Source organism: Schistocerca piceifrons, chromosome 3, assembly GCF_021461385.2.
Source record: "Schistocerca piceifrons isolate TAMUIC-IGC-003096 chromosome 3, iqSchPice1.1, whole genome shotgun sequence".
Lineage (NCBI taxonomy): Eukaryota > Metazoa > Arthropoda > Insecta > Orthoptera > Acrididae > Schistocerca > Schistocerca piceifrons.
The window spans coordinates 23,299,553-23,311,352 of NC_060140.1; positions in this window are offsets into that span (position 1 = coordinate 23,299,553).

Below are 11,800 nucleotides of genomic sequence, written 5' to 3' on the forward strand. Positions count from 1 at the left end.
ATAGATCCTCATTGATTCAGTGAGGAGGGGAGAGGTAGAGGGGGAGGATATCCTAATCAATAATTCTGATGTAAGAAACCAGTTGTGAACGGATCGCGCGTTGAACAAGCACTGAAGTCCAGGGGTCCAGTGGTTGTTTGCACAAAGTGAGGGAATCTATTGTCACAAGCTTTAAAAATGAATGGGAACGACAGAGAGAGGATTGAGAATACTCAGTATCTATTGCGTTGTCCCATAATCGACGGATATTGCGAAATTTCTATGAAATAACTTTACAGCAGCATGCAGAAAGAATTTAAAGATATAGTTGACACTAAAATAGCGAAAAATTACAATGGTCAGCAGACGAGTTTCATTGTTCTGTTCATCAAAAAAGCATTCTGTGCTAAATTTTCAGGCTCAGAGGACGAGAAGGAATTTTTGGTACGAATAGTAAAATTTCTGCAGTTACACGCATTATTCCATTGTCAGTTGCAACATACTTCAATGAAACTGAAAAAGAATATTGATACTTTATGTGTTACTGAAAAGTACGTTGGTTAAGTCAAGGGGCATGCCTGGAGCGATTTTCCAATTTAAAACCAGGTATTGTCGAACTGCTAAAGGAAAAAGGTGTGCAGAAACGAAAATTGCAATATCCATAAACGACTGCAGACCTCGCATTGTAAGTGGCTTTACCTACTCACTGGCAACAGTAAGCCATTAAAAGGCGAGATACTATTTACTTCTGATTTGATAGGGGTGCCTTTAAAAATAAAATCGCTTTGAAGAAGGGACAAATTCTGACAAAAAACACAATCCGGGTTTCTAAACTCACTGGCGTTAAGGAAAACGCGAGGTCTGAAGAATTCATCGTGGCCTTGAAGTAATTACAATTTCTAAAGTTTGAAGGAACTGATAATCTTACGTCTGTTTTTCGATTTGTTTTCGACACCGTTTGCGTTTCAGTTGAAAGCGTCCCTTTGTATGCGAAGATGTAATTGTCTGATGTCCAATGTAGCTCCCATTTTAGAGACAAATGTTTTGCCCTCAGGAGTTCAGCATTCGTTTCCTGGGTACCGACATGGAGGTCCTGGGTTCCTGGGCTGGGGACTGGTAAGAATCGCCAGTTCCCTGTCACCGTAACCTCTGGGCATGCTTCAGCGACCACTGTACAGCGCGGCGGTGGTTGTGTATCACCCTGTCTGGGGTAGGGACTGCAGTGTCTTCCTTGAAGATCGGAAGATACAGCAGATAAAAACGACAAAACCGGATCTCATAGGGTGAAACCAAAAATATATACAAGGCCAAGCAGCTGCTCATGTCTGCTATCCCCTTCGCTTCCATTCTCAGCCAGTCCAGGAAAACAACGCTGCAACACAAATGGAAGTTGCTCGTGTCAGTGGTAGTATCTGAATTTGTCAATGCACTTGTGCTGCTCCAGTTACTTCGAAGCCTACATCAAAACTTCAGAAAAGACTGTGGTTGCTGATGTTATGGGACTCCCTGCCCGTCCAAACATCAATTCTTGTACACCATCCAACGCTACCACTACCACTTCCACTTCCACGCTTGTGGCTCCAAAACCTCCTCAGACCAAAAAATCAAATTCGAAGGCGAAGAATCGCCCACTGACCCAGACAGGAAGTACAGTCCGAAGAGGTCGACGTCATCTGCTCTGACGTCTCTTTCGGAACTTCTTCAGAGGCGATGGACCTTGATGTCAGACTGAGGCAAACATCTTGGCCCAAGAGTAAGCCTCCATCCATTGCGAGCTCCCCTCCTTGGCAGAAATTGAGGATCAACGTGCTACACCCATGATAGATGGCTCCTATCCTACAGCGGAACATTAATTGGTTCAGGATGCATATGGAGAAACTGAAACTCCTAGCACAGGAACGCTCACTGCGCTGGTGTCCCTGTAGTACAGAGCTACCTGCTCTATGGCAAGGATGACCTTACTGGGGAAAGGGCAAGGCAGATCTCACTGTGTTTGTCAGTAACATGCACCACTCCTCTGCTCTTCCCCTGGCTATTGGTCTGCAAGCAGCTGTGGTTCAAACTCATGTGTGTCATAGGAACACTTTTTGCTTGCTATTTAACCGTGCAAGATGCAACAGACCTGTGAGGCTCTTACAGATCGTACAGAACAACTCTCCTGACCATTTCTCCTAGAGGGAGACTCCAATGCACATCATGTCCTTTGGGGCTCGACCTCTACTTTTTCTCAGGGTCTGGTTTTGGAGAGCCTCATGACATCTCACGAGCTGTGCATCTTCAACACTGATACCCCCACTCACTTCTGTGCTGCTATTTGATCATTCTCAGTTATCGACCTTCTCCAGCTCTCTTGGACTCTGTTCAGTGGGAAGTCATTAACGATCTTCACTCCAGTGATAACTTCCCACTCTGCATTCACCTATTGGGTGAAGCAACCTAAATGGATGGTCAGCAGGGCTAACTGGACCCCGTTCAACCAGCTTGCTGTGTTTGAACACCGAAAGAGTGTTCAGGAATGTGTGGACCACACTACAGGAGTGATCCATGATGACGCTGACTTGTACATCCCAAAGTTCTCAGGTTATCTTAGGAGACAACCTGTACCTTAATCGTTTCCTGAGTGTCGCTGAGGAAACCGGGACAGTCGTACTGTTCTTCGACAGTTTAAGCACCACACAACAGCTGACAGTCTCACAGCCTTTCGGGTCGCGAGGGCCAAGACTCGATGCGTAATTGAGGAGAGCAAGAAAAGATCATGGCAATCGTTTCTGGACTCTATCATCCAGCTGCTCTAAAAAAGTGTCAGAAACTATCAGTAGGATTTCTGGGAAACATTGAAACAGGGATGCCTCCAAATAACGCCTGAGGTATCGCTCAGATGATGGTAGCGTATTTGCAGCGCCAGGATCTGGCTTTTCGCCACTACCAAGCGACTATGGAGAGGTGCAAGTTGGACTTCAGATACCACAATTCTGAGTCTTACAACTGTACTTTCTCCACGTGAGAGTTAGAGTTGGCACTGTCTGCGACTTGTGGTACTGCACCGAGTCACGACTAAACCCAGTACTGCATGCTTCGACATCTGCCGAAACAACTGTGGTACCTCTCCTCAGACGAAGAAAGGACTGCACGTATTCCAGTAGTTGCCGGAGTGTTGCCTTAGCGAGCCGTGTCGGAAAGACCCTGAACCGTGTGGTTAAGCGTCGTCTTGCCTGGTTGTTAGAGAGCAGGCAACGCCTTAGCCGCTCTCAGTGTGGATTTCGAAGATTTAGTTCCACTGGTGACAACTTGACCCTACTAGAGGCGGCTATTCAGCAGGCATGGTTTATTCACTGATATTGTTAAGGCGTATGACACTACTCAGACACAGAGTGTTCTTGTGGAATTGCTTCAATGTGGCTTCCGTGGCCACTTCCCCATCTTCATATGTTCCTTCCTGCCTAAGCGCTTTCTTAGGTCCGAAGTTGGTGACGCGCTGTGGGACCATTTTGAGCAGGAGAATGGTGTTCCTCGGGGCAGTGTTTTAAGTGTTATCCTCTATTCCATAGCCATAAATAGTATCACGTCTATGCTAAGGAGTCCTAAACAGTGTTCCTTATTTGTGGACGATGTTATGTGCCTGTTCCTCCTCCAGGGTTGCAACGGCGATCTGTGTGTTCCAACTTACCAAGGGGAGGTTACTGGAGTGGACTGGAAAAACGGGTTTTCAATCTTCTGCAGATAAGTACGTGTGTGTTCATTTTAATCCCTCTTATCGTATTATTAACTTTCCAGACTGGCATATGAGGAACAAGATTCTACATTTCAAAGACTCAGTGAGCTATCTAGTCCTCATGTTTGACCCCAAACTGTCGTGGTTACCGCGGCCGAGCGGTTCTAGGCGCTTCAGTCTGGAACCGCGCGACTGCTACGGTCGCTGGTTCGAATCCTGCCTCGGGCATGGATGTGTGTGATGTCCTTAGGTTAGTTAGGTTTAAGTAGTTCTAAGTTCTAGGGGACTGACGATCTCAGATGCTAAGTTCCATAGTGCTCAGAGCCATTTGAACCATTTGTCGTGGTTACCACACCTGAGAGACCTGAAAGCCAGAACGCAGAAGTTACTGCTGAAGTTTTATAGGGCTTTTGTGCCTTCACAGCTAAACTATGAATGCACGGTGTATGCGTCAGTGAGGCCTTCTTACCAGATGCTATCTACCCTAAGGAGATTAGGCTGACCACAGGTACTTACAAGACCAGCGCCATACCCAGTCTCTGTGCTGAGACTCTGGAAGCACCACTCACCACATGGCGGCAGCTCCTCATGTTGCATCAGGGATTTTACCGGTGGTTCCTCACAGCTCCGACATCACTTGCGTACCATAGTGTTGCTCATCCTCCTTTTCGCCACTCGTGCACCACAAACACCACCATTTGCACTCTGCGTGCAGCGTGTGCTGGTGCCACTTGGTGTGGAGCACATACAGCCCAGAATCCGCGGTTCTAACTGCTACTGCAGAGGTCCAGAGTAATTTTAGATTTGGTGCAGTACAGGAGAGACTATACTCCTGCATGTTTTAATACATTACAGAAGGACATTTTAAGTAAGCACCGCATCTCTACAGTTGTCTTAAGGGGTAGGTCGAAACAGGGGGACTCCTTTGGGTGCTCAATTGTTTTCTCTGATATTGTCCTCAAGACCCGACTGACTTGCGACTTCACAGTCTTCGACGCAGAATTATAGGCAATCTTGTGGGCACTGGACCAGATGAGATGCGCTTCAGGTGCTAAATTCCTTGTCTGTTCCGTGTCTCTGAGTGCTCTTCACTCTTTACAAAGCTTGTATTCAGAAGATAAAGTAGTTACAAATACGCAGGACACACTTCTCCAGCTACAACAGCTGGGAGGGAAGTGTCTTTTTGCTGGGTACCAGGGAACATAGGTATTGCATGGGGCAGATGAAGCAGCCGAGGAGGCGTGTCGTAATCCTCAAGGTATTTCAGTGTGCCATCCTCCTCCACGCTATTACATCGCTGTCGATTTACAGAGTCATGCATCGACGAGGTGCTGAGTGACTGGAAGTGGCAGGTAATAAGCTGTGTCCAATAAAGCCATGGCGTACCTCCTTTCAGGCACAAAGACGTCACGAGGTGCTCCTCACTCATCTTCGCACTGGCCGCAGACCTCTGGCTCGTGGCTTCCTGCTCGAGCACGACGACCCTTCAGTTCGCGGTGCTTGTGGCGCAGAGATCGTAGTGCGCCACATTTTACTAGAGAGCGTTTAATTTTTGGACCAGGGGGCAGCGGCAGATTTGCCAGCAGCTCTCCCCTCTATTATCATTGACGTTCAGACGAATGTGGTGTGCCTATTGACGTTCTGTGATTTGTCGAACTTGTTTCCAAAAATGTTTGGGAGATGTTCTCAATGTGTTAATAAGGTGACTGGTTCAACACTGTCTTTTGGGTGTAGTCAGCCGATCACATATCCCTGTGACGTTCTGTTAGCTCTTCTGTTATTTTCCTTCTGTTTTCAACCAGGTGCAGCGCCCTTCACTGTTTCTCCCTTGTTTTACGGCGGAGTGACTGTGTGGATCAACGCGAGTGAGTAGGAGTGGGAGTGGGAATTTTAAATTGTTACCACATCATAGAAAAGCCAACTACCATAACTGTTTATCACCTACATATATATCGTCCCAGAAAGTAAACTAAATAGTATAAACGAAAATATGTACATATTCCAGGCTCCTGAAGCTGACGTGTAAAGAATAAAGGCGGAACACGTATCAAACGAAAATTGTGTTTCATTCAGTTGTAATTAGAAGGCCAAAAAGTAAAAAATTATCAAGATGCCGTAATATTACACGCAACTGAGGACGACAGGACTACAAAAGTTGAAGATATCTCACACTGTGTTGTGCGGCCCGTTCTGTGTTGATACTGCAGATCAATTACAGTGTTACCACTACCCAGATATCTGAATAAGAATATTAAATTAATAATAATAGTGAGTTGTGTCATTAGTAGTACCGAGATAGTCTACAGTTTCAGTTTTATTATGGGTTCAAAATTGATGGAAAGGTGAAAGGGAATTAAAGATTCCTACTCAGAATATGAAAGGGATGCACAAAAGCAGGGCTAGGGACAATTTCGTTTAGAAGATACGTCTCTGCCTGTCAACTGTCTTTCCTTTCTAAAACAATGGATCCAGGTCCGACGCAAACCAGTGTCGATGATGAAGACGGCACTAGTAGTCGATCTCGAGGTGTTGTGGATATTACAGTAAAAACATAAATATTAACTGCACAGACGGCGCAGGATAACTGAAGATACCTTATGAAAATTCATGACTAGTCCCGACCGGCCGCTACTCCCGATGTACCAGATAACAATATATTACTTACTGAATCCCTGCTTCCTGCTGTTCTAACGCAGCCTTGCAACTGCTAAGTAAAGTCTCGACGCGAGGTGGTGAAGTTATTGTAAAGTTTCACCAGAACTCAACGTTTCACATTGTCATTAACAGGGTCAACCTGTTGATCGTTTTCCAGGTGGCAACAAACAAACCAGTGTACTGAATATCTCCGCAATATCCTTTCTTTCAGGAGTGCTAGTTCTGCAAGGTTCGCAGGAGAACTTCTGTAAAGTTTTGAAGGTAGGAGACGAGGTGCTGGCAGAAGTAAAGCTATGAGGATGGGGCGTGAGTCGTGCTTGGGTAGCTCAGTTGGTAGAGCACTTGCCCGCGAAAGGCAAAGACCCCGAGTTCGAATCTCGGTCCGGAACACAGTTTTCATCTGCCAGGAAGTTTCAAACCAGTGAACTGTTTAGCGGATCAACTCCCGAGCCTGATACGCGTGCCATATCCCAGCAACATCATTCGACACAAGACAGCTAGGCCTTCTTCCTACACCAACAACTGTGTACGAGTAGTAACAGATAATGAAGATTCTGTGCATATTTTTTATAGCAGTACTCATTACGTACAGAAAAGGGCCACTTGTAAATTATACAAGCGGTTTCCAGTCGACAGTATAAAAACAAAAGTGTTTTTTACTCACGTTTCAAATAAATATTTTAATCTGAGATGCTTTTCGGTTGTTACACCGCACTTTACACATCCTTGCACGGTATTTAACTTTCTCTAAAACACCGTCACACGTCGGGAGGGCCAGGGAAGACCACCCTCCCTTCGAAAAAGCACTCGCATTATCGTGCCTGTAGACTAGACTTGTTGTCCTTACGACACCCGCTTTCTACGTGGCGCTCACATTCCGCCAGTATCAGGGCTATCGCCTGCTAGTTAGGCAGCCAGCTACAGACGCCAGCTCCTATCTAGCTCCGCGCCACCTGTCTATCAAAGCAGCGCGCATATAGCCGCGCCCGTCTCTCATCCTCTCCGCGAGCAAACTCAACATTTCTTCTTTTAAAATATGTAAAATTAAATCAATTCGTTTTTTAGTTTACTGCGAATATTACTTTTTGAAGCACGGTAAACATTTTCTTTGTTTAGTTACAAAGAGTGGGGATAATATGGAAAATGTTCTCAAACATAATTTTGAACGTCGAATGTGGAGTATATATACGAGATTTGGAAGGCTTTCTAATACCAAACGCTGACTGGAAGTATCTTGCATGATGAGGGGCCCTGTAGTCTGCAGGTTGACAGAAACTGTTCCGTCAGTGGAGGCGCGTCTATTTGGTAAAACATCCACACCACGTCTCCGTACGACTTATCGCCAGCCACGGGTGGGTCTTGAACCTGTCCTGGAGAGTGGTGGCGTGTTTCAGCCCGAATCAATGGAGCGCTCTGTTAGTTCAGAGACAGGTCTCCGTGCCGGCGCTGACGTACGGCGTGGTAGGAGGTCCACAAAACCTCAGCCGTGGTGGGGATGTTTTAGACTTTGCGAGGGCAATAAGGAATCAACTTTTACATTAGTATGGCCAGTGTAGCGGGCTGTGTGTAGGCTTATCAACTTGAGAAACTGCAACTCCATAATTTTCGTAAGAATCCTTAGATACTTCTGCAGAACTGATATTTTCGTGTTCATTAGTGAAGGACTGCGCTGCTGTTTAATCTTAGCTTCATCAAACAACGAAAAAATAAACCTAGACTATATGAGCTAAATCACTGTGTAATTAAACAGTAATAAAGTACCCAGTATCTTTCTGGAAATTTCCTCCAGGCTGTGGCTAAGCCATGTCTCTGTAATATCCTTTCTTCCAGGAGTTCTGCAAGGCTCGCAGAAGAGCTTCTCTGAAGTTTGGAAGGTAGGAGACGAGATACGGGTACAATTCAAGCTGTGAGGATCGGTCATGAGTCGTAATTGGCTAGCTGAGATGGTAGAGCACGCCCTGAGGCAAAGATTCCGAGTTCGAGTCTCGGTCCGGCACACAGTTTTAATCTGCCAGGAAGTGCCAGTAATAAAGTAAATTTTCATTACATCAGATTGTTGCTACGTACAAGTGTTACTCCATAGTAATGGCCCATACGAAGGAATAAACACCGCAGCTGCAACAAATCCCAGCCACCAGCTGATTCGATGAAAGCTGCCTCGTTGTGGGATTGTGCTTCTGGCTCGGAACCTGGGTAATTTTCTTGCAGGTATCGCCAGTTTTTCTCATCCAGTTCGTTGCCCGGGTCAGAATGTATGGCATGGGACCAGCCATGCGTAGCGTTCTAGATATGAGATGCACACAGACGTATATCTCATTAAGGATATTATGAGTGCAGTTATCCTGTAAGTTTGGTCGCGGTACTTGGTAGTGGCTAAGTGAGGTACGCAAAATCCACGAAATATGGAGCAATAAATACTCTTAGGTAATACTAAATAATATGCACCGAAGCGCCAAAGAGACTGGTATAGGCCTGCGCATTCAAATACAGGCTGAATACGGCGCTGCGGTCGGCAACGCCTGTATAAGGGAACACGTGTCACGCTCAGTTGTTAGATCGGTTACTGCTGCTACAAGGACAGGCTATCAAGATTTAAGTGAGTTTGAACGTGGTGTTATAGTAGGCGCACGAGCTATGGGACACAGCATCTCCGAAGTAGCGAGGAAGTGAGGATGTTCCTGTACGACCATTTCACGAGTGTACGGTGAATATCAGGAATCAGGTAAAATATCAAGGTAGTTGATATATATATCAATGGGGACAGGTGAAAAATGTGTACCCCGACCGGGACTCGAATCCGGGATCACCTGCTTACATGGCAGACGCTCTATCCATCTGAGCCAACGAGGGCACAGAGGATAGTGCGACTGCAGGGATTATCTCGCGCACGCCTCCCACGAGACCCACATTCTCACCTTGTATGTCCACACACTACATTCGTAGCGTCCCACCCCAACAGACTCATTACTCGTGGAAGACATTCTTACCAAGTCCCGTAAGAGTTCGGGGGATATGTGTGCATCCACACAGAAGAAGAAGATGATGGCCTTGAGTTCCAAAACTATATACTTATGTGGACATTGATGACCTGCAGACGGCTAGAACGAAATTAGGATTGTATTAATACCTTGAGCTGCTGACGGGAATTGATATATAGCAACGGGGACTGGTGAAAATGTGTGCCCCGACCGGGATAGATCGTCCTCCATGTAAGCAGGAGATCCTGGGTCGAGTCCCGGTCAGGGGACACATTTTCACCTGTATCCGTTGATATATATCAACGCCCGTCAGCAGCTGAAGGTATTAATATAATTCTAACTTCATTCTAGACGGCTGCACGTCATCAATAGTGTCTGCTCTTTCGGATAGCATCAACGCCCGTCAGCAGCTGAATTTTTTAATATAATTCCAACTTCAGACACTAGTCGAGCCATGCCACGTCGAGTTGCGGCACTTCCGCGTACTCGTGGGGGCTTTACACGACGTTAGGGAGGTGTGCCAGTTTCTTTGGCTCTTCAGTGTATACGACTTAAGAACATTACCATATATGTAAAAATGTTTTGATTGTATCACTTGTGATGCAATTTAGTGGTGATAGAGTCTTCAACGTGTTTCATCAGTACTGTGGTGGACCGAGGTGAGTGAGTGTGGTTGGCAGATATCTCAGTGTACTGCGGGATGTAGAACACTTACTTCTCTTAGAAAAGGCTATATTCTCTATGACCTTTGAACTTTACCGTATTACTTGATATACTCGCTTATACAATCCTCTCCCTGTTCCATCCATACTGGCATTAACGTTGCGTTTCGCGACATATTTAACCGCAGTAATACTCTCTTAACATAATGCTATTAAGCTCGAAATGCGCGGAAGTTGCTTTATTTCATTAGGCATGTACTTTTCATTGCATATACGTAATATATTGTTTTCACAATACTTGCTTACAGATTATATTTGCGTTACTGACGAAAACGCGCTATATCGTGAAAAGGATTATACATGCGAAATCACTGTAGAGAACCGTTCGGTTACTCATTTGTTAGCTACGAGTGGTTTTACCTTGTAGTCTATCTGGATTTTTTTTTCTTTGTGACTCTGTTGATTGTCGGTAAAGTGCAATTAACGAAAGCGCACTGGGACATTAAAAACTGATATACTTATTAAAGATTGAATGACGAAACTGCGCAATCATCGTATTGTGTCCGACGAATGAAACAATAAACGCATTTTCACATGTACGGTCAAGTTCATAAATCACAGAGTATGTAGCTTTTTCTGAGAGTACTTGTTGCTCAGTAATTCGCGAATTTCTGTTCGCCACACTTATCCACTGTCACGCACCAAGACAAAAGTCCCTTACTAACAGCGTGAGACCAAGCGATAGCTGCGAACATAACAACGAGTCGGTGGCAGTCGGTCATGCAGGAAAGTCTGTCAATAAAAATAAAAAACTGCCTACGGCCTACCCAAACCATTGTTTCCCATTCGCGGTAGATGGCGTGTGGTGTCACCGCCAGACACCACACTTGCTAGGTGGTAGCCTTTCAATCGGCCGAGGTCCGGTAGTATACGTCGGACCCGCGTGTCGCCACTATCAGTGATTGCAGACCGAACGCCGCCACACGGCAGGTCTAGAGAGACTTCCTAGCACTCGCCCCAGTTGTACAGCCGACTTTGCTAGCGATGGTTCACTGACAAAATACGCTCTCATTTGCCGAGACGATAGTTTAGCATAGCCTTCAGCTACGTCATTTGCTACGACCTAGCAAGGCGCCATATTCAGTTACCATTCATAATGTGAATTATGTACCGTCAAGAGCGACGTTCATCATTAATGGATTAAAGTTAAGTATCCCACCACCTACGTCCGTTTTTCTAAATTCTAATTTCCTTGTCCTGTTCCAGACCTCACGCCAGCCTGCGTGAGCTAAAACGCGTGTTTTTCGGCCTCATCTAGTAACACGGTGTTGGCTCTCTTACCAACCACAACTTTGGCGACGAGGCAAAACCGCGTTCTTATCGATATTGCCCTGATTAACTTGTGTAATGGCTACGACACAATCTCCAGATGTACTGTCCTAATTTTATCGCTTACAGAAAGCTAGACAGAGTGGTCACGCCAATTTGGATTCCATCTCGCTGCCTACAGAATTCAAGGTAACGAGCGGCAGTCGGGGTGAACACATACCGTGTGATAGTCAAATTATTTCCCCGACGCAATGTAGCAACTCTGTCCTACGAAGAAATTTTGTCTGCATTAGATGCATATTTCAAAGAATCAGTCAATGTAGTTGCGAAACGGTATACCTTCTTTCGTACAAAACGTACGGCAGGTCAGACTAATCGGGAGTGGGTTGCAACGTTGCAAGGCCTTACTAGGGACTGTGCTTTTGAGTGTAAATGTGGACTCCCTTATTCAGATACTATGGTACGTGATGCAATTGCACAGAACG